The sequence below is a fragment of the Rhineura floridana genome, chromosome 9 (assembly GCF_030035675.1).
Source record: "Rhineura floridana isolate rRhiFlo1 chromosome 9, rRhiFlo1.hap2, whole genome shotgun sequence".
Taxonomy (NCBI): domain Eukaryota; kingdom Metazoa; phylum Chordata; class Lepidosauria; order Squamata; family Rhineuridae; genus Rhineura; species Rhineura floridana.
In genome coordinates, this window is record NC_084488.1 from 96,098,984 (window position 1) to 96,119,603 (window position 20,620).

At 42.5% G+C, this 20,620-nt stretch overlaps 1 protein-coding gene across 1 annotated transcript in view; it reads right to left on the reverse strand.

The window, feature by feature from the left end:
- Positions 1-20,620, reverse strand: part of BANK1 (B cell scaffold protein with ankyrin repeats 1) — a 292,948-nt gene that overhangs the window by 47,734 nt on the left and 224,594 nt on the right. The gene's annotated exons all lie outside the window — the stretch shown is intronic.

The following is a 20,620-nucleotide window of genomic DNA, read 5'->3' on the forward strand; positions in this document are numbered from 1 at the left end:
CTTTTTAAAGCCAGCCAAGTTGGTGGCCATCGCTAGCGAAGGAAAGATCTCTCAATTTTGGTTCTCTCAGTTTCTAATTTGTCCAATCTTAAATTCAGTTCTCCCCATTTCTGCAGCAAGTTGCATTTTTTTTAAAAAAAATCCTCATGAAAATCCTGTTTTAGTGCATATTTATCCTAATAAACACATTTTTGTAAGCAATTTTAACAAAGGCACACATTTTTGCAAGCCATTTCTCATTATCTAATGCATTTCTGCATGTTATCTTCAGTCATATATTCATTTTTATGCACACTCAAAGATGTATTTTTGTAAATATTGTTTAGTTGGCAAACTGCATCACAAAATTCTAATAAATGCGAATTTCCAAGGATGGCTGTGTTTCAGTTCTCATACTGATTTGGAAAGTGCAAATTTGATAAATTCTGCATAAAATGCAACCTGTATTGAAATTCTCACCCATCCCTAGCCATTACTGTCTCTTATGGGAGTAAATTCCATAGTTATCTATGCACTGTGTGAAGAAGTACTGTCCTGAATCTTCTAACGTTCAGCTTCATTGGATGTCCACAAGTTCTAATCTTATGAGACAGGGAGAAAAACTTTTCTCTATCCGCTTTCTCTGTGCCATGCATAATTTAATGCGCTTCTATCCTTTTCTACAAATTAAACTAAAAAGAAAAAGCCAAATGCCGTAACCTTAGGGTGCCCAACATATTGTTAAGGCTGACCTTGGGAATGCCCGATGGGATTAAACCCTTTTTTGTTGCAATGAAGACCCTCCATGTTCAATCTTTATGTTTGCAGAAGTCTCCTCAATACCAAAAGTGGCTCGCCATGCCTAGCACAGGGGAACTCCTGACTGAGAAACACACACCCTAAGTTTCCTTGGGCATGAGAAACTAAACCAGGTATAGGGAACCTCAGGCTTCGGGGCCAAATGTGGCCTTCCAGGCCTCTATAATTGGCCCTCAGACTCTCCCCAGATTTCACCCCCTGCCCGGATTATATCCCTCACTAGCCCTGCGTTGCACCCTCATTGAATGTTTTTTGCCTAGCTGGAATGCGGCCTTGAACTAATCTTCCTTATCTGGGTGGAGGATGGAGAGGGGTGTGTGAGTGTGTATAGAAACTAGCCTAATGTGCAATAGTAACATTCACACCCTTTCCTTTGCCCAGTTTTTTTCTCTGGCCATGCCAGAAGGTTGCCCGGTATCAGCAGAATCAATGTTGCCACTGGGCCATTCTGTATCACTCTGTAGGACACCCGTGACTGGATCTCCTGACTTTTTTATTTTAAACAAATGCCTTTCCAATTCCCTACACTTCATAAAAAATAGTAAAGATGGAGCCACATGTATTTCTTCAGGTAGTAAATCCCAGAATTATGGGGACACTACTGAAAAGGCCCTGTCCGTGGTACCATCAGCTTCAAATCTTTTATTGATGGGCCAAAAAGCAGGGACTCAGCAGCTGATTGTAAAGCCTGGGTGCAAGATACTCGATGCTCAATGGTATATGCATTCTGAACTAATAATAAAAACACTGCACAAGGTATCCCAAAGTCCATGTCAAGAAAAGTTGGATTATTTGACCAATATACTAAACTTGCTTATATTTGCCTGTTTTGCATATTTTATCTTGTATCTGGTAGATGGGATAAGGAGCTATACAGGCCCCAAAACACCCCTATCACCACCAAAACTAGAAATCCCAGTGAGCCCCTTTTTAGCTTTGGACTTTTCATCGGCCACTGCCTATCTATTTTGGCAGTCAGAGGGTTGTAAGCAACTAAGTTCTCCTCAGAGTAGACCCACTGAAATTAAACATTAGACATGTCCATTGACTTCAATAGGTCTACCCTGAGCAGGACTAGCAGTGAATACTACTTACAAGGTCTAAAAACCTGCTCATTTTAAAAGAGTGAAAACTGGGATCCTCAGGATGCTAAATGTTGTGCCCAGCTATACATTTGGCCCTTTTCTCCTCTGTTTGCATGGAATTGCCATGCTGATATACCATCCTGTTAAGAACATGAGAAGAGCCTGCTGGATCAGGCCAGTGGCCCATCTAGTCCAGCATCCTGTTCTCACAGTAGCCAACCAGGTGCCTGGGGGAAGCCCGCAAGCAGGACCCGAGTGCAAGAACACTCTCCCCTCCTGAGGCTTCCGGCAACTGGTTTTCAGAAGCATGCTGCCTCTGACTAGGGTGGCAGAGCACAGCCATCACGGCTAGTAGCCATTGATAGCCCTGTCCTCCATGAATTTGTCTAATCTTCTTTTAAAGCCATCCAAGCTGGTGGCCATTACTGCATCTTGTGGGAGCAAATTCCATAGTTTAACTATGCGCTGAGTAAAGAAGTACTTCCTTTTGTCTGTCCTGAATCTTCCAACATTCAGCTTCTTTGAATGTCCACGAGTTCTAGTATTATGAGAGAGGGAGAAGAACTTTTCTCTATCCACTTTCTCAATGCCATGCATAATTTTATACACTTCTATCATGTCTCCTCTGACCCACCTTTTCTCTAAACTAAAAAGCCCCAAATGCTGCAACCTTTCCTTGTAAGGGAGTCGCTCCATCCCCTTGATCATTCTGGTTGCCCTCTTCTGAACCTTTTCCAACTCTATAATATTCTTTCTGAGATGAGGCGACCAGAACTGTACACAGTATTCCAAATGCGGCCGCACCATAGATTTATACAACGGCATTATGATATCGGCTGTTTTATTTTCAATACCTTTCCTAATTATTGCTAGCATGGAATTTGCCTTTTTCACAGCTGCCGCACACTGGGTCGACATTTTCATCGTGCTGTCCACCACAACCCCGAGGTCTCTCTCCTGGTCGGTCACCGCCAGTTCAGACCCCATGAGCGTATATGTGAAATTAAGATTTTTTGCTCCAATATGCATAATTTTACACTTGTTTATATTGAATTGCATTTGCCATTTTTCCGCCCATTCACTCAGTTTGGAGAGGTCTTTTTGGAGCTCTTCGCAATCCCTTTTTGTTTTAACAACCCTGAACAATTTAGTGTCGTCAGCAAACTTGGCCACTTCACTGCTCACTCCTAATTCTAGGTCATTAATGAACAAGTTGAAAAGTACAGGTCCCAATACTGATCCTTGAGGGACTCCACTTTCTACAGCCCTCCATTGGGAGAACTGTCCGTTTATTCCTACTCTCTGCTTTCTGCTTCTTAACCAATTCCTTATCCACAAGAGGACCTCTCCTCTTATTCCATGACTGCTAAGCTTCCTCAGAAGCCTTTGGTGAGGTACCTTGTCAAACGCTTTTTGAAAGTCTAAGTACACTATGTCCACTGGATCACCTCTATCTATATGCTTGTTGACACTCTCAAAGAATTCTAATAGGTTACTGAGACAGGACTTTCCCTTGCAGAAGCCATGCTGGCTCTGCTTCAGCAAGGCTTGTTCTTCTATGTGCTTAGTTAATCTAGCTTTAATCATACTTTCTACCAGTTTTCCAGGGACAGAAGTTAAGCTAACTGGCCTGTAATTTCCGGGATCCCCTCTGGATCCCTTTTTGAAGATTGGTGTTACATTTGCCACTTTCCAGTCCTCAGGCACGGAGGAGGACCTGAGGGACAAGTTACATATTTTAGTTAGCAGATCAGCAATTTCACCTTTGAGTTCTTTGAGAACTCTTGGGTGGATGCCATCCGGGCCCAGTGGTTTGTCAGTTTTTATATTATCCATTAAGCTTAGAACTTCCTCTCTCGTTACCACTATTTGTCTTAGTTCCTCAGAATCCCTTCCTGCAAATGTTAGTTCAGGTTCAGGGATCTGCCCTATATCTTCCACTGTGAAGACAGATGCAAAGAATTCATTTAGCTTCTCTGCAATCTCCTTATCGTTCTTTAGTACACCTTTGACTCCCTTATCATCCAAGGGTCCAATTGTCTCCCTAGATGGTCTCCTGCTTTGAATGTATTTATAGAATTTTTTGTTGTTGGTTTTTATGTTCTTAGCAATGTGCTCCTCAAATTCTTTTTTAGCATCCCTTATTGTCTTCTTGCATTTCTTTTGCCAGAGTTTGTGTTCTTTTTTATTTTCTTCATTTGGACAAGACTTCCATTTTCTGAAGGAAGACTTTTTGCCTCTAAGAGCTTCCTTGACTTTGCTCGTTAACCATGCTGGTATCTTCTTGGCCCTGGCGGTACCTTTTCTGATCTGCGGTATGCACTCCAGTTGAGCTTCTAATATAGTGTTTTTAAACAACTTCCAAGCATTTTCGAGTGATGTGACCCTCTGGACTTTGTTTTTCAGCTTTCTTTTTACCAATCCCCTCATTTTTGTGAAGTTTCCTCTTTTGAAGTCAAATGTGACTGTGTTGGATTTTCTTGGCAATTGGCCAGTTACATGTATGTTTAATTTAATAGCACTGTGGTCACTGCTCCCAATCGGTTCAACAACACTTACATCTCGCACCAGGTCCCGGTCCCCACTGAGGATTAAGTCCAGGGTTGCCGTCCCTCTGGTCGGTTCCATTACCAACTGATCTAGGGAATAGTCATTTAGAATATCTAGAAACTTTGCTTCTTTGTCATGACTGGAACACATATGCGGCCAGTCTATGTCCGGGTAGTTGAAGTCACCCATTACTACCACATTTCCTAGTTTGGATGCTTCCTCAATTTCATATCTCATCTCAAGGTCTCCCTGAGCATTTTGATCAGGGGGACGATAGATTGTTCCCAGTATTAAGTCCCTCCTGGGGCACGGTATCACCACCCACAACGATTCTGTGGAGGAGTCTGCCTCTTTTGGGGTTTCGAGCTTGCTGGATTCAATGCCTTCTTTCACGTATAGAGCGACTCCACCACCAATACGTCCTTCCCTTTCCTTCCAATATAGTTTATATCCAGGGATAAACGTATCCCACTGGTTTTCTCCATTCCACCAGGTCTCGGTTATGCTCACTATATCAATGCTCTTCAATGTTGGGCAAAGCCTTGATGGATAGGTAGGAGGCAAATTATTTTTTCCTATTTATTTTGAATTTTCTCCTTTTTTTTGGTGTTAGTGAAGCTCTCAATGCACCTGCAAATTATATCCAATGCTAGTCCTACTCAGAGTAGACCCACTGAAAATGATGGACATGGCTAACTTAGGTCTTTTGATTTAAATGGGTTTGGTCTGAGTGTAAGTCAGTTGGATATTGCTCAATAACCATTGCCTTCAGGGTTTTTTTTTTTTAAGTTATTCCCAAACTCTGTAAGAGCTTTTATTTTATTTTATTTTTATTTTAAGGTAGTACAGCATGGACTGTCTCGCATTTTGTTTTCAGAAAGAAAAGACATTTTCAAGGCCAGACTGTAAGGAGCATCTGTTGGACCCCTCTCCCTCATCGAAATTTGCCAAAAGCCCAAACATCTTTTAGACATATTGTAAGCTCTTTCTATTCAGGCTGGCCTTGGCTGTCAGGCTTTGATATCTGCTCTGCTTTTGAGCTGTTCCCCAGGATCATCTATATGAGCACAATTCATCCCCAGGCAGACAAAATACTGTGAGCAAAAGGAAATCCATAGGACAAGAACATCCTGTTTTCCTCCCTCGACACTGCACCAGGCTGTTATGGGGATTGGGAAACCTGTGAGTGACTGTCATGACTCCCCCAGAAGTGGCTCATCAGGTGGAGTGGAGCCCCTCGGTGAGCTTCCTGGCAGGTGGCTCAATGTTGCTTATTGGGAGGGAGAGGAGTGAGGTGTCAGGGAGGTCAGTGCAATGCAAATGCACTGGTAGAGCCAATCCAGCACTGTTTGCACTGCACCAACCTCCCCAACACTTAGCGTCTCTCACTCCCAGTAACTGTCTGTGACCCATTTGCTGAAAAGCAGCTCTGCCCCACCCCACAAGCCACTTTTGGACACCCTTTCAGGGAAAGAGCCTGAGAAAGAGAGAGAATTGCCCTTAAGGGCAAGGGTCCCTAATAACCACTTGCACAAGAGGAGCCCATTGTGCCAGCACCCCTCCAGTTAGAGGAGGTTGCATTGCCCTCCTCTGAAGATTCTAATTCAGAAGTCTGAAAGCAGGGGGTAGGAAATCTCAGGCTTCCTCAGCCACACTCCGTCTCCCCAGACCATAACTCTCACCACCCCTGCTTTGCAGCCTCCTTGGTTGTTATTTGCCTGACTGGCAAGTATCCTTGAACTCTAATAACACCTCTTGCTTGTCTGGACAGATAATGGAGAAAGGTGTGCATCTGCACAAACTAGCCTACTGTACTAAGGCAAATGTTCATTTGTTGCTTCATCCACTTTTGCCTCTGGCCCTGCCCACCACTGGCACGTGGCCCCCAGAAGTAGGGCCAGAAGGGAATGTGACCCTCAGGCTGAAAAGAGTTCCTTACCATGTCTAAGCAGAATCACAGTTTCCCCTGCTCCATCAGAGGACATGACTGCTAAAGCAGGTTGGCCCCTTTAAATAAGGAGGCTCTTAGCAACGGCAGAGCTAGCTACTGAGTCAGAGCTATAGCTCCTGTCTAAGACTCAGCCTGCAGCTGAAGCAACATCTGAGCTCTGCTCACATGAAAGGCTGGAGCCTGAGCCCTGTATGGAGCTGTCCAGGGTACCTCTTCTCTCCTCCCCTCTACTGAGATGAGGTCAGCACTCACAACAGAGCAGTGCTTCCATAACCCCATCCATCTCATCTCATGCTCCTTGATCAACCAGTGAGGGTTCTAAAACATATGAGGAGCATCCAGGAGTATTTCCTGCTTCACGTAGTTGCTCTCTAACTCATGGAGAGCGATGACAATGGTGACAAGGGAGGTGGAGCTAACACACTCATCCTCACAGTCCTCTCCTGTGATGACACTACATGGTGCCAGAATCCCTGAAGAAGGCTTAGGACAAAGAGAACCAAACAGGAGGGACTAAGAGTCTATTGGAAAATGAGGGAGGGGGAATTCCTTTATTCCCTTCCAGCTACCTGGATTTTGGAGATCAGAATCAAAGTATTTCTTTTTCTTGTAGGCAACTCTTTGAAGTAGCACAGATCTCTATTTTGAATTGTGTATAGCTGATGTGGACACTCAGGAGAAGCATGTGGCACACTCCTGCTGGGACTGTACCTCTTGAAATTGCAGCTAAGGGACTGAATGGTCCATAAGAAAGTGTTCTTGCTAATGAGGAAACAAGGAAGTCAAGGCCAATGAGCTCAAACTATCAACCCCCTATAGAACCATCAATGGCCTGAGGCAACTGTTGGGGAAGCCTCTCCCCTAACCTCCCTGGGGCTGCTTAAGGAAGACCTGTGTGTCCTGAGGGATGGCAGAAGTGAGGAAGCCTAGACCGTGGACCTGTGCCATCAGCTCCTGAGGAGACCATCAGTTGGACTCTACATAAGAACAAAAGAAGAGCCCTGCTGGATCAGACCAAAGGCCCATCTAGTCCATCATCCTTTTTTCCACAGTGGCCAACAAGGGGAGCCCACAAGCAGGACATGAACAACATTCTCCTCACTTGTGATTCCCAGCATTCTGCCTCTAGAGATAGTGGAGGTAGAACATAGCCAGTGTGGCTAGTAATCACTGATCTACTTTTTATACAATTTTTGTTTTAGTATTTTAAAATTATAAACCACCTTGGGTGCCTTGGCAGAAACACAGCATATAAATGCTGTGCAATCCATCAACCAATTTAAGATGTCTATCAAGGAGAAGAGTCCTAGTTTTTCTCCCATTGTATGCTAGTCTCCATGATGGATAACCCTATCCATGCCAGCAGGTGTGACTGGATGACCATCTGAAAAAGTGTAATGTCAGTATTTTTTTTGACTAGTGCTAAAACCAGACAGCTCTCTACCGAGTGTATTGCAGAAATTGCACAATATATAGCTCATGAATATAAACTATCTCAAATAACTGGCCAGGTATGGCAAGCTTCTTTTCAGCCAAACAAGCCAAACCTTTCCCACGCCTGTTGATTAATTTGTTTCTTGAGTTATATTGACCTTTAAAATAAAATGAAAAAACAGCAAAACTCTCTGTAAAGATAAGGTCTCTGGAATTTGCCCATAATATCTGCACTCAATTCTGTTCAGCAATTCATGCACTTATTGTTGTTTGGAGAGTATAGCTAAGTATAAAACCTTGAGTGTAATCCAAATCTTTTGTTTGCCCCTCTCTTCTTTTTAAGCCTACAGCCAATCTACCAAACGAGCTGACTGCACAGGAGGGGAAATGCAATTTTGCTTGCATTTTAATGGGAATCTGCACTTCTTGAACCAACAAGCAAACTATAACACAGCTATCCTTTCAAATTAACACTTCTCCAAACACTCACAAAATCATGCATTTTTAGTGAAAATAGCATACAAAAATGCATTATATTACAAACATACACAAAAATGTGTGCATTAGTGCAAACTGCTTAGAAAAATGTGTTGATTATGAGAAATGCTCACTGAAATGCTTACGAATTTTCATGAGGGAAAAAATCCACACCACAAATTACTGCAGAAATGTGGAGAATTGAATTTAAGATTGGAAAAATGAGAAACTCGAGAACCAAACTGGACAGATTCCTCCATGCCTACTTTTCACCCCCATGATGAGGAATCCAAGTTTTCCCTTTGCTACTACCCCATACCTTCCTACAGGGAGGGAGAGCAACAGTAGGCGGAGCTAGAGCCAATGACAGGGAGACAACTCATTTTAGTTATGTCCCCATCCTCCCCCCCGCTGAATTCTACAAGGACAGCCTCCACATTTCAAATGCTAAAATAGGGACATACTTGTGTTGCTTCTAAATTCTCATACAAAAGCCCCGTCCAACTATGGATGTTATCTGGCATTGCCATTCTCGGTTCACTCAGTTTTATTATCCATTTCTGAAGCCTCAACTCTACTTTCAATGTGCTGTATCCATCTGCTCTGAGATCACCACTCATCCACTGATTTAAAATCCAGATGAGGGTTTGTTTGTTTTTTAGTTAAAGATAGATTAGAAAAACATAAATGCTCCACAGTAGGTGATAAACAGTTCAAAATTTACCTCTGTAGCTCCAGTGTGTGAACTGGCAGGCTACTCACCCCATGGTGAGTTACTAGTATCTGTTTAAGATCTTTTAATGGCACAACATTCATATGTGGTTTTTATTTTATTGGTTAAAATTGTATTTATTATGTTATTGTGCTTTCTTATATTTTGCTGTGGTAAGCTGCACTGAGTAGAAAATTAAAAAAAAAATTTATTTATTGGCATGCATTCAGGACAGACAAAATTAGGTACTTCTTCACAGAGTGCATAGTTAAACAATGGAATTCACTCCCACAAGAGGCAGGGATGGCCACCAGCTTGGATGGCTTTAAAAGAGGATTAGACAAATTTATGGAGGATAAGGTTATCAGTGGCCACTGACCATGATGGCTATGGTCTATGTTCTGAATGCCAGTTACTGGAAACTACAAAAGGGAGAGTGCTCCTGCACTCAGGTCCTGCTTGTGGGCTTCCCTTGGGCATCTGGTTGGCCACTTGTGAGAACAGGAAGCTGGACTAGATGGACCACTGGTCTGATCCAGCAGTCTCTTCTTATGAGAGACATGAGCCATTATTTTCCAACTTAGTGATTTATTAAGAGAGAGGTGGGGTGAGAGAGAGGACAGTCCTCACTTGAAGACCTATCTGGTCCAACTCCATTTTAAAGATAAGGAACTGTCAGATGGCAGAGCAGAAGAGGCCTTATAGGTGCCCATCAACAGTTAGCACCTAGACAGCAAACTGAACAGGCACACAAGTTATATGGTAACAGTCTTCCCTACTATGGTCAGATGCACTGCATTTTCATTTAATTTATATATTTTTTCTAAATGTTAGTGTTTGCATAATTCAAATGCAAATTTTATATAAAACTGCATCCTCTTTTGTCTTTTTTTGCTGGTGGATTTTCTTCTTTTTTGATGATGTTTCCGTGGCTACCCTTGGGGGTGGGGGGGAGTAGCACTGAGTTGGTTGCTATATGCATCAGCGATGTGGTGGTGTCCTGGAAGGAGCCTGAGGGAATGGAAGGAAGCTGGTCCCAAATTTATTTTTTCAGTATGTCAATAGCCTCTGATAGAAAAAAGGTCCCCCAACAGAGTCTTAAAGGCCTGTGTATATATATATATATATAAATTGAGCTTGGGCCACCAGGAACCAGATAAAGTTTCTTCAGGGGATGTATGCATCTCATGGGCTAACGGTTGGCCACCGCACCTTTGAGAGATCAGAGATGGTCAGATCTAAGAACAGAACGTGTTTAAATATATGCAAGTTTTATTCTCCCCAGCATTAGCAAATTTAAGTTCGAATGCTGGTAAAAATGAACATATTAACAAGACAAATGTTTTTATTTATTCTCTAACAATTGTGTAATGTTTATGTATCTTCACTGTGCAATAAAACACGGGAAATGCCCTCCAAAGCCTGTCATAAATCTGCTGAGACAGAGAGAGATCAATATATTGCCATCATTGTCTTCAAAACTTCTATGTCTAGGGATGGAGCTGAACCCTGAAGAATGCTATCCTTACACTAACATTTTAAACAAGGCATCTCCAAAAAGAACATCTTAATTTTTTTAAGGGAGCTGTCCTACTTAAAACTAGTTTTATGTAGTCGAACCAACAGTTGCACATAGCCAGTCCTACAATGAAATGAGTAGAGATTAAATGAGTGTAACAATGGATTGTAGCTCTTTTCTCCATGGTAAGAGCCAAGTTAGATGTGATGCTAAACCAGGGATAGGGAGTCTGTGGCCCTCTAGATGTTGTTGGACTTCAGGTCCCATCAGCCCCTCCCCCACAGCATGATCACATTGCTCAGGGATTATGGGAGTTGTAGTCCAATAACACTAAACATATTGTTAGAAACCATGTTAGGGTTTAGTAGTAGTAATAGTAGTCATGGACAGATCACCGCTTGTTGAGATTTAGGCTTACAGTAGCTCTTCCCCTCTGCAAAGGTGGAGGACCTATTAGGTTGGTCCGCTCCCGCAGTCTGATGGATCCTCTTGGTTTTCAGAGGGCTCTGGGAGATTTTCTGGCTGATAAGACTGGTGCTCCTGTCGAGGCCCTGGTCGCACTGTGGAATATGGAGATGACTCGGGCTGTTGACACGATCGCTCCTGCGCGCCCCCTCCAATGTAGAGCTCATACAGCTCCGTGGTATACCCCGGAGCTGAGAGTGATGAAGCAAGAGAGGAGGAGGCTGGAGTGCAGATGGAGGCGAACTCCCAACGATTGTAACCATGCTTTGGTAAGTGCCACCAATAAGTTGTATATGAAAGTGGTAAGGACAGCGAAAAAACTTTACTTCGCTGCCTCTATTAGGTCATCTTTATGCCGCCCAGCGGAGCTTTTTAAAGTTGTGCGGGGGTTTTTACATTCTGGCCCGCCCGATACTATAGAAACATCTGAAGCCTGCTGCAACGAAATTGCTGGACACTTTCAAAGCAAGATTGCTTGCATTCGTAGGGACTTAGACTCTGATGTTGTGACAGATGAATCCAGTGAATTGTCTGGAGCACGGCCTTGTTCTTTACTATTGGATGAGTTTCAGTTGGTGCAGCTCGAGGAAGTGGACAAGGTGCTTGGAATGGTCCGGGCAACCACGTCTGTTCTGGACCCTTGCCCATCTTGGCTAGTGAAAGCTAGCAGGGCTGAAACCACCGGCTGGGCCAGGGAAGTGGTTAATGCCTCCTTGAGAGAGGGAGTAGTCCCAAGTAGCCTCAAGGAGGCAATAGTGAGACCTCTATTAAAGAAACCTTCCCTGGACCCGGATAATTTGAACAACTACAGACCGGTGGCGAATGTCCCCTTTTTGGGCAAGGTTTTGGAGCGGGTGGTTGCTAGCCAACTCCAGGTGCTCTTGGATGAAACCGATTATCTGGATCCATTTCAATCCGGTTTTAGGCCCGGTTTTGGCACTGAAACAGCCTTGGTTGCCCTGTATGATGACCTTTGTCGGGAGAGGGACAGGGGGAGTGTGACTTTGTTGATTCTCCTTGATCTCTCAGCGGCGTTTGATACCATTGACCATGGTATCCTTCTGGGGAGACTCACGGAGTTGGGAGTTGGAGGCACTGCTTGGCAGTGGTTCCGCTCCTACTTCGCGGATCGTCACCAGAAGGTAGTGCTTGGGGAACATTACTCGACACCCTGGACTCTCCATTGTGGAGTCCCTCAGGGGTCAGTTTTGTCCCCCATGCTTTTTAACATTTACATGCAGCCTCTGGGTGCGGTCATCAGGAGTTTTGGAGTGCGTTGTCATCAGTATGCTGATGACACGCAACTCTATGTCTCCTTTTCATCTTCTTCAGGTGAGTCTGTTGATGTGCTGAACCGTTGCCTGACCGCGATAATGGACTGGATGAGAGCTAATAAACTGAGACTCAATCCAGACAAGACTGAGACACTGTTGGTGAATGCCTTCCCCGCTCAGATGGTGGATGTGCATCCTGTTCTGGATGGGGTTACACTCCCCCTGAAAGAACAGGTCCATAGTCTGGGGGTTCTTTTTGACCCTTCCTTGTCTCTTGAGGCTCAAGTGGCCTCGGTGGCACGGAACGCGTTTTATCATCTCCGTTTGGTAGCCCAACTACGCCCCTATCTGGACGGCGATGACCTCGCCTCAGTTGTCCATGCTCTGGTAACTTCGAGATTGGATTACTGTAATGCACTCTACATTGGGCTGCCCTTGAAGACAGTTCGGAAGCTTCAGCTAGTGCAGAATGCGGCAGCTAGATTATTGATGAGGACCAGTCGGTCTTCGCATATAACTCCTGTTCTGGCTCGCCTACACTGGCTACCTATTTGCTTCTGGGTGAGATTCAAGGTGTTGGTTATGACCTATAAAGCCTTACATGGCGTGGGACCGCAATACCTGGTGGAACGCCTCTCCCACTATGAACCTACCCGTTCGCTTCGTTCGTCATTGAAGGCCCTCCTCCGGGTACCAACTCATTGTGAAGCCCGGAGGGTGGTTACTAGATCTAGGGCCTTTTCTGTGGTGGCCCCCGAGTTGTGGAATAGCCTCCCCAAAGAGGTACGCCTGGCGCCTACACTATTATCTTTTCGGCGCCAGGTAAAGACCTTTTTATGCTCCCAGGCATTTTAATCACTCTAAACTTTTTAGCTTTTTAATCTTGTATACTAAGTCTTTATTTTTATTTTCTGTTTAACCGTATTTGTTTTTATGTCATATATGTTTTTGTGATTTTATTATTGCCATGTATGTATTTTACCCTACGCTGTTTACCGCCCTGAGAGCTATTTGCTAAGGGCGGTATATAAATGCAACCAAATAAATAAATAAATAAATAAATAAATAGTAGTAGTAGTAGTAACCTTTTGTGACAGTATTATTCACAGGTATGGAGTACTGGCACCACTTTTTTTGCTGCTCATGGCAGTCATTGTGTGCTGGAACCCACAGCACTTTTATCAAAATATGAGCACTGGCCCCTCTTTTTTTTCCTAACCAATAAAAGCACTACTACTACTTCTACTTCTACTTCTACTTCTACTTCTACTACGCATGTCACACAAACACACACACCAATTTTCAGCATGTCCACAGCATACACAGAGAGATTTAACTCTTTCTTCTCCAGATAAATGAAACTCCTGACACAGACACCAGCATGGCTCTTAACCTCAGAAGAAACTGCCATTATTTGAAAGCAAAGCAGTATCTGGCTCTGTAAATTCACTCAGTCTATAACAAGACAATATTTCCTATTAAGCTAGCAATTGCTCTCTAAGATTGCTCCCTGCTGTTATTGGGGGGAAAGTCATATCTGATGCAATCTATACACATCTACTTATTGTATCTTAATTCCCATCTTCTCTGTTTTTAAAAAAACTGGGTCTAATTTGCATTCATCCTTATTCATGGAGTCTACAAATTACAGAATGAAATGAGAATTTGAATAACACACACACAGTATGCAGAAAGTGCAACTGAAAAACAAAACAAAACCCTGGATTTCTGTTTTACTATGTTTTTTTCTTGGTGAAATGCTTCCCCTCCTTCTTTTGCAGCTTCTCTTGTGTCTTGAACATTTCTTTGCAGAATATTTGGGCAGCTAAACACATTACACAGCAAACATTTTACATGGCAGCTGTATGCACACACTGTTGTAAGTCTGGTGTGTCCTGAAGCAGCGTGAATCACATACCAATCTATACATGAGTTTTTAAACATCTATGCACATATCAAGGGGCAAGCATGATTGCAGTGTGGACACCAGTTTTTCCTGCCACAGCTTAGGTGACATACATCTTTGAACATCCGTATACACACATCTGTAAACCCTAGGCTGATAGGGCCAGGGTTTCCAGATGAGTGTATACTGGTGTTTAAAAATGCATGTCACCCAAGCTGCAGCAGGAAAAACTGCAATCATACCTGCTCCTTAATGTGCATACCTATCCATCCTCCTCACTTGGGCAAAGAGAGAGGGACCAATGTATGTGTATGAGTGAGTGAGTGAGAGATGCATGTGTGCCTGTGGTCTATGTATGAGTGGTGTGTGCACAAATCAACCTTGTTCTTAATAATAAACTTTAAAAAATACATTTCACTAGATATTTAATGGCTGTTCGCTATAAAAACCTTTGGAAAACCACCTTTAGCTTGTAGTATAGTCTTGTCATTTAGTGCCTTTTAGTGCACTTTTCTGACAAACCATGCCTTCTTCCAGCTGACCTGAAAGCAAAGAAGACATCTAAGAAAATGTTTCTGATTGCTAATTAAAGCCAGGTACAGATAGTCAGCAATGAAAATTAGTCTCACTTTCCTGAAGCTGACTGCATGGAGAAATTTATTGTGAAGATGCAGCTGTCCCCAGTAAGTAGGTTAGAAGATTCTTTGGGGATTTATCATGTTGACTAGTACTGCCAACTCAGTAAATGAAGCAGTATGGAAGTCATATAGGGTGCATAAATTGTCTTTATAAACACTCTGGGTCTATCCACACTGTAGATTTCAGCTGGTTTAATAGTCATTCTCTCTTCCCTTGGAATTCTGTTCCTTGCATTTCTATGAAGGAGTCTAAACATCTCTTAACATCCTCCAACAGCCCACTCTTTTCATGCTACAATTCTCAGGATTTGGGGGCAGGGAGGGAAGCCATCACAGTTGAAAACTAATCTAAGTTTATGGTATATACAGTATCTCATTTTGTTAAAGGCATCAAAATAAATAACAATTATCAAGCCGCAGTGCCTAATGGATCTCCCTGATGTCTCCAGAATTTGGAATGTTTCAGAAGTTGAAGTATACTAGCATACATAACTGTGCTAGACCCTGCCTAAATGGTCCTTGGATTTCCCATGTATGACTTCCTTACTGCTTCATTTACTGAGTTGGCAGTACTAGTCAATGTGATAAATCCTTCCAAAATGAGATAGATGGACAAAAGAAGAATAGGAAGAGGGATTTAAAGGAGATATAAACCATAGCAAAGCATAACAGCAAAATAGATTTGTGATGTTATTCATATGTACACTTTTCCAGAGGTTTATAAGGATAATGCCACAAATATCTTCTTTTTTCTTGTAAGTGGCAATTAAGCATCTGTACTTTGTGATCCTAATCCAGAGATTAATATGTGTGGCAACAGGCTGCAAATGTGCACCAGGCCATGTTTTACTGATAGCACTGTAAAGTTCTGAACAACTTGAGACCAGGTTACCTGAGGGGCTTCCTTCTCCCTTCCTTACAGACCTGCTTGGTTATTAAGGTCAGCACAGGAAGACCTTCATAGTAGTGCTCCATGCACCTGAAATTGACCTTGCAACCAGCCAGAGTGTGGCACATGCTATGTGAAACACTCTTCCCCCTGAAATAAATCATGCAGCAATGGTCCTAAGTTTTTGGTGCATGCTAAACACTTTTATGTTCACCCAAGTAGCTGTTGATGACCATGCATTTTATCATCTTTTACTGTTAATTGTGAAGTTTGAACTGAATTTTATGCTGATTTATTTTGGTTGTTGACATGCCTTTTCTTTTGTACACAACTGAGATTTTGGGGTGTTATAAATGTAATGGACTGCCTTCAAGTCGATTCCAATTTATGGAGAAACTATGAATAGGATTTTCATGGTAAGCGGTATTGAGGTGGTTTACCATTGCCTTCCTCTGAGGCTGAGAGGCAGTGACTGACCCAAGGTCACCCAGTGAGCTTCATGGCTGTGTGGGGATTTGAACCCTGGTATCTCAGGTCATAGTCTAATGCCTTAACCACTACACCACACTGGCTCTCTTTTGCATGTTAAGTAGTCTGCAAATATTTTAAATAAATAAATACATACATACATAAATAAGGATGCTCCCTAACACTGAGTTCAATTTCTTTTCCCCAGTTTCACTGCCCCATCTGCAAGTCACAAAGTGTTGTGTTTTGGGTGTGTGTGTTTGTGTCTTTCGACTGTTTTTATAGGGAGGGCCAAACTTACTCATGGTGGTGGTGGTGTGCTTCCTGTTGGCTGGTAGAAGCCCCCACAGGATGTGCTGTATCATCACAAAGCTTCTTTTGCAGAGGCAAAAATGGTGCCCACCAGCTGCTGAGAGGGGTGCCACTGTTGCAAAACAGGTGGCGGCTTAAAAATATGAGCCAAAGGGATGTGGGAATTAGGAATGTGTGAGGAATTTGATCTTTGTGAATTCCAGTAAAACCTGATCCTCATCTCCTGGACCAATGAATCTTAGGTTGAGTACACCCCATATATTTAAAGCACTGAGCTACAATTCCCAGCAACCTTAAGAAATGGCAGTTCCCAAGATTCTTTGGGAAAAACCATGTGCTTTAAATGTATGGTGTGTATGCAGTCTTTGGTATCAGTAGGCTTTTGCACCTCCCCAACTGTTGCAATGGAGTTCTCAGCTCAAGAAAGAATATTAAAATAGATTTTAAAATAAGTATTTTGAGAGAAATATATTTTAAAACATCAGTTTAAATATGTAATTAAATGTGAATATTGATAGTGATGAAAAGATGGCAGAGCACATGTGAAAATGAGAACAGACTGGAAATGGAGTGACTTGTCCACCTCTAGTTTGGTGGCATCTTTCACTGCAAAGCCCCACCTGTTTTCAGCCAAAATTTCTCTGAAGAGAACTATCAGATCAGCCTTCCTACTGTCATGATGAGGACCGGAAGTGTCAGCTATAACAGTGTCAATCATTTATTGAGGTAAAACAGGAAAAGTGGAGTCTGCTGGAGTTTCCATTGCCAACAGGGCCACTGTCAGAGGTAGTATGCCCCTGAATACCAGTTGCTGGAAATCAAAAGTGACTAGAGTGTGGTTGTCCTCAGGTTGTTCTTTTGGGCTTCTCATAGGCATCTGGTTGGATGCTGGATGGGCCATTGGCCTGATACAGCAAGGCTCTTATTGTGTTCTTAATAAATTATTTGGCAGTGCCTATATGGTAAACCACCTCTGAATACCACTTACCATGAAAACCCTATTCATACAGTCGCCATAAGTCGGGATCGACTTGAAGACAGTACATTTACATTTTTTTGGTGCAGGACCATCATTTGTACACTTTGTGAGACAGGATACAGGGGTGTATCTTTTGGTTGTATGATTGGAGATCCATGTTTTGCTTGTATGAATAAAGACCTGAAAGGAAATGTATTTCTGCATTTTGATTGCCTTTGCATGACTGAGCTGAATATCACACAGAGATCTTAGCTTTTCATTTTATGGAAAAACTAGACATTATAGCAAATGCACAGCTGCCAGTTGTCTAATTTCAAGTTCCCTTGATGCAATATCTGGTAGTATTTACTTCACTTTGTGATGTCATGACATTCTGCATTTCCCCATCTTCATTTCAAAATCATGGCCTAGGGTGGGGAAATATCAGTGTCCCATTTCTTGTAACACTTGAACACAAGACCATTCCACATGATCGTGTGGGAGAATGTTGCATATATTTAAATATAATTGCCTTGTGGGAACCATATGAAAATGATGTCAAAATAAATCACTATGGCTGACTTCCAGAGGGGAGAAAAAGAACATCTATATAGATCCTGTTCTGTTCTTCTGTCTTGTGCAATGTGAACATTATGAAAGCAATTCCGAGTGTTTTCCATTCCCGACTCCCAAGAATGATAGCAGTGGCAGGATGGGTCATGGGCACAGAGCAGAAATGTTTTCTTCATATTGCACGGAAAGAAAAAATGAGCAATTATTTTTATAACAGAATACAATAATGGTGAATGCTTCCTTGACCTTTTGGAGTTTGGCTGTCTTATATTCATTGAAATGACTTTGGCAGTTTTCAGTTAGGAAAGATAACATATAGTTTGTATTTCATAGCTCACGGTGTCATGAAGATTTTTGAAGGAACAGATAAAACCAATGCCCCACAGGCCAATCTTGGCCTCCAAGGCCATTTCCCCTAAACCATGTCCACATGTCCATCAGTTCATATCACAGAGTGACAACCCTAAATTATGGTTGATGGCTACTCAGTCTCCCTGGATATTGCTCATAATGAATCACATTGGTTCAAGTATTTGAAAGGTTTCACACAGAGGAGGGCCAGGATCTCTTCTCAATCATCCCAGAGTGCAGGGCACAGAATAATGTTCTCAAGTTATAGGAAGTCAGATTTCGGCTGAACATCAGGAAAAAACTTCCAAACTCTTACAGCAGTACGACAGTGGAAGCAATCACCTAGGGAGGTGATGGGCTCTCTAACATTGGAGGCCTTCAAGAGGCAGCTGAACAGCCACCTGTCAGGTATGCTTTAAGATGGATTCCTGCATTGAGCAAGGAGTTGGACTCGATGGCCTTATAGGTCCCTTCCAACTCTATGATTCTATGAGCCTATGGTTATTTTTATGTGTCAAGTATTCGAGGCTGTACTAGTCTTTATATGCAACACAACACACCTTTACAACACTGACATTTGTAAACACCTTATTTTTAAAAGCCTCCTTCTGCTTTGCATTCCAAGATCAGTATTGGGAAACCCCACAAAATAATCTGTGTAGATTTACACACATGTAAGCACATTTCTCTAGTTTTTGATTCTTCTGAAATGGGCTGGGCACAAGAATTCTTGCAAAATTTGAACTCTGCTAATTCCTATATGAAAAAACATCATCTGCACCATTTGACTAATATGTGGGCCAGAACTGAGATGTCCACTGGATTTAGTGCTTCTACAAATGTTGCAATGCCGTTTAAATGTATCAAAACACATATTGCAATATGTAATTTGAGAGGACACACATTTAAACACATATTTTGGGAAAGAATACACAAAAATGCTAACATACACATTATGAAAAGAATTGAAAACATTAGCAGACTAATGCTAGTAATGAATTATGGGCAAAACATATGAAAGGAACATAGACCAGAAATAGAGATATTTGTTCATCCCTAGGCACAGACAGTGAGAGGTGTCTTCCTTGGCTCTGTCTTTCCTAATCATATATTTACCCTTCTTTAGAAAAATAATTCATGTTTCTTATTATGGAACCACCCTCACCACCACCACCTTTGGTTTGCCATATCTGGCTCCATCTCCATGGCTGGATTTCACTTACATATCATTTCCACTTGAGTTATTACCCATGCCTACATGAAAGGCCATGCAATTAGCATTGTAGATATAAACTTTTATTCATTAAATATCATCTATCTCTATGCTGTCACCTGGCAACCAGGCACTGTGGATCCGAGCATTGTGCCTGCACTCAGTTCTGCATTAATGTTGCTAATACACACACTCCACAATGTAAAATATTCATCAGACAACTGGAAATGTTTAAGTATTTATTATTCATTTTACCCAACTCTGCTTCTCCAGAACAGCGAGACTACCCAGATAAATGACAGAAGAAATTAGCTCCATCCATTTACATAGGGACAGAGTCAACTCTGTTCTTCATTAAGGAGAATAGAAGAATATTTATTGTTTTCCAATCCTGTCTGATTGGTCATGCCAGCCAAGAAGTATGTAGGAAGTGTGACCAAAGTGAGAACATTCCAGCACAATCAGTGTAATAAAGATCATGATGGAAGTGATAGTGATGCTGTTGTGCCATCTGTGTACATAGGACTTGACAAAGAATGAGAAGAAGCAATAGAGGAATTGATGGGAAATGAAGACAGAGATGAACTAGGAAGAATGTGCCATTATTTCAGTTACACACACTTAGGCTTCGTTTACAGAGTAGAACAGGGATGGGGTATCTCCAGCCTCTGGGCCAATTATGCCCCCTCAGGGCCCATGAAGCCATTTCCTCCAAACCACGCCCACCTGCCCACCATGTGACATCAAAATGACACCACATGATAGACAGGTGGGCGGTTTGGCCTATGAGGCTGATCCTGAAGAGGATCTGGCCCATGGGGCCAAAAAGCTTCCACATCCCTAGAGTAGAACATTGAATCTAGGGGATTCTTCTGAAGGATGGAAAAAAGGAAGGGATTTGAAGGGAGGTGGTCTAAGCAACAGTGGTGGGTGATGGTACTTTGGACAGCTTGTTGAAAGTTCAGACTAAAACCTGGAACAGATTCCCCTGCCACACTGACATGGTGCCACCAACCAGCACTGCTAAGGAGGCATTTTGGAAGGCAG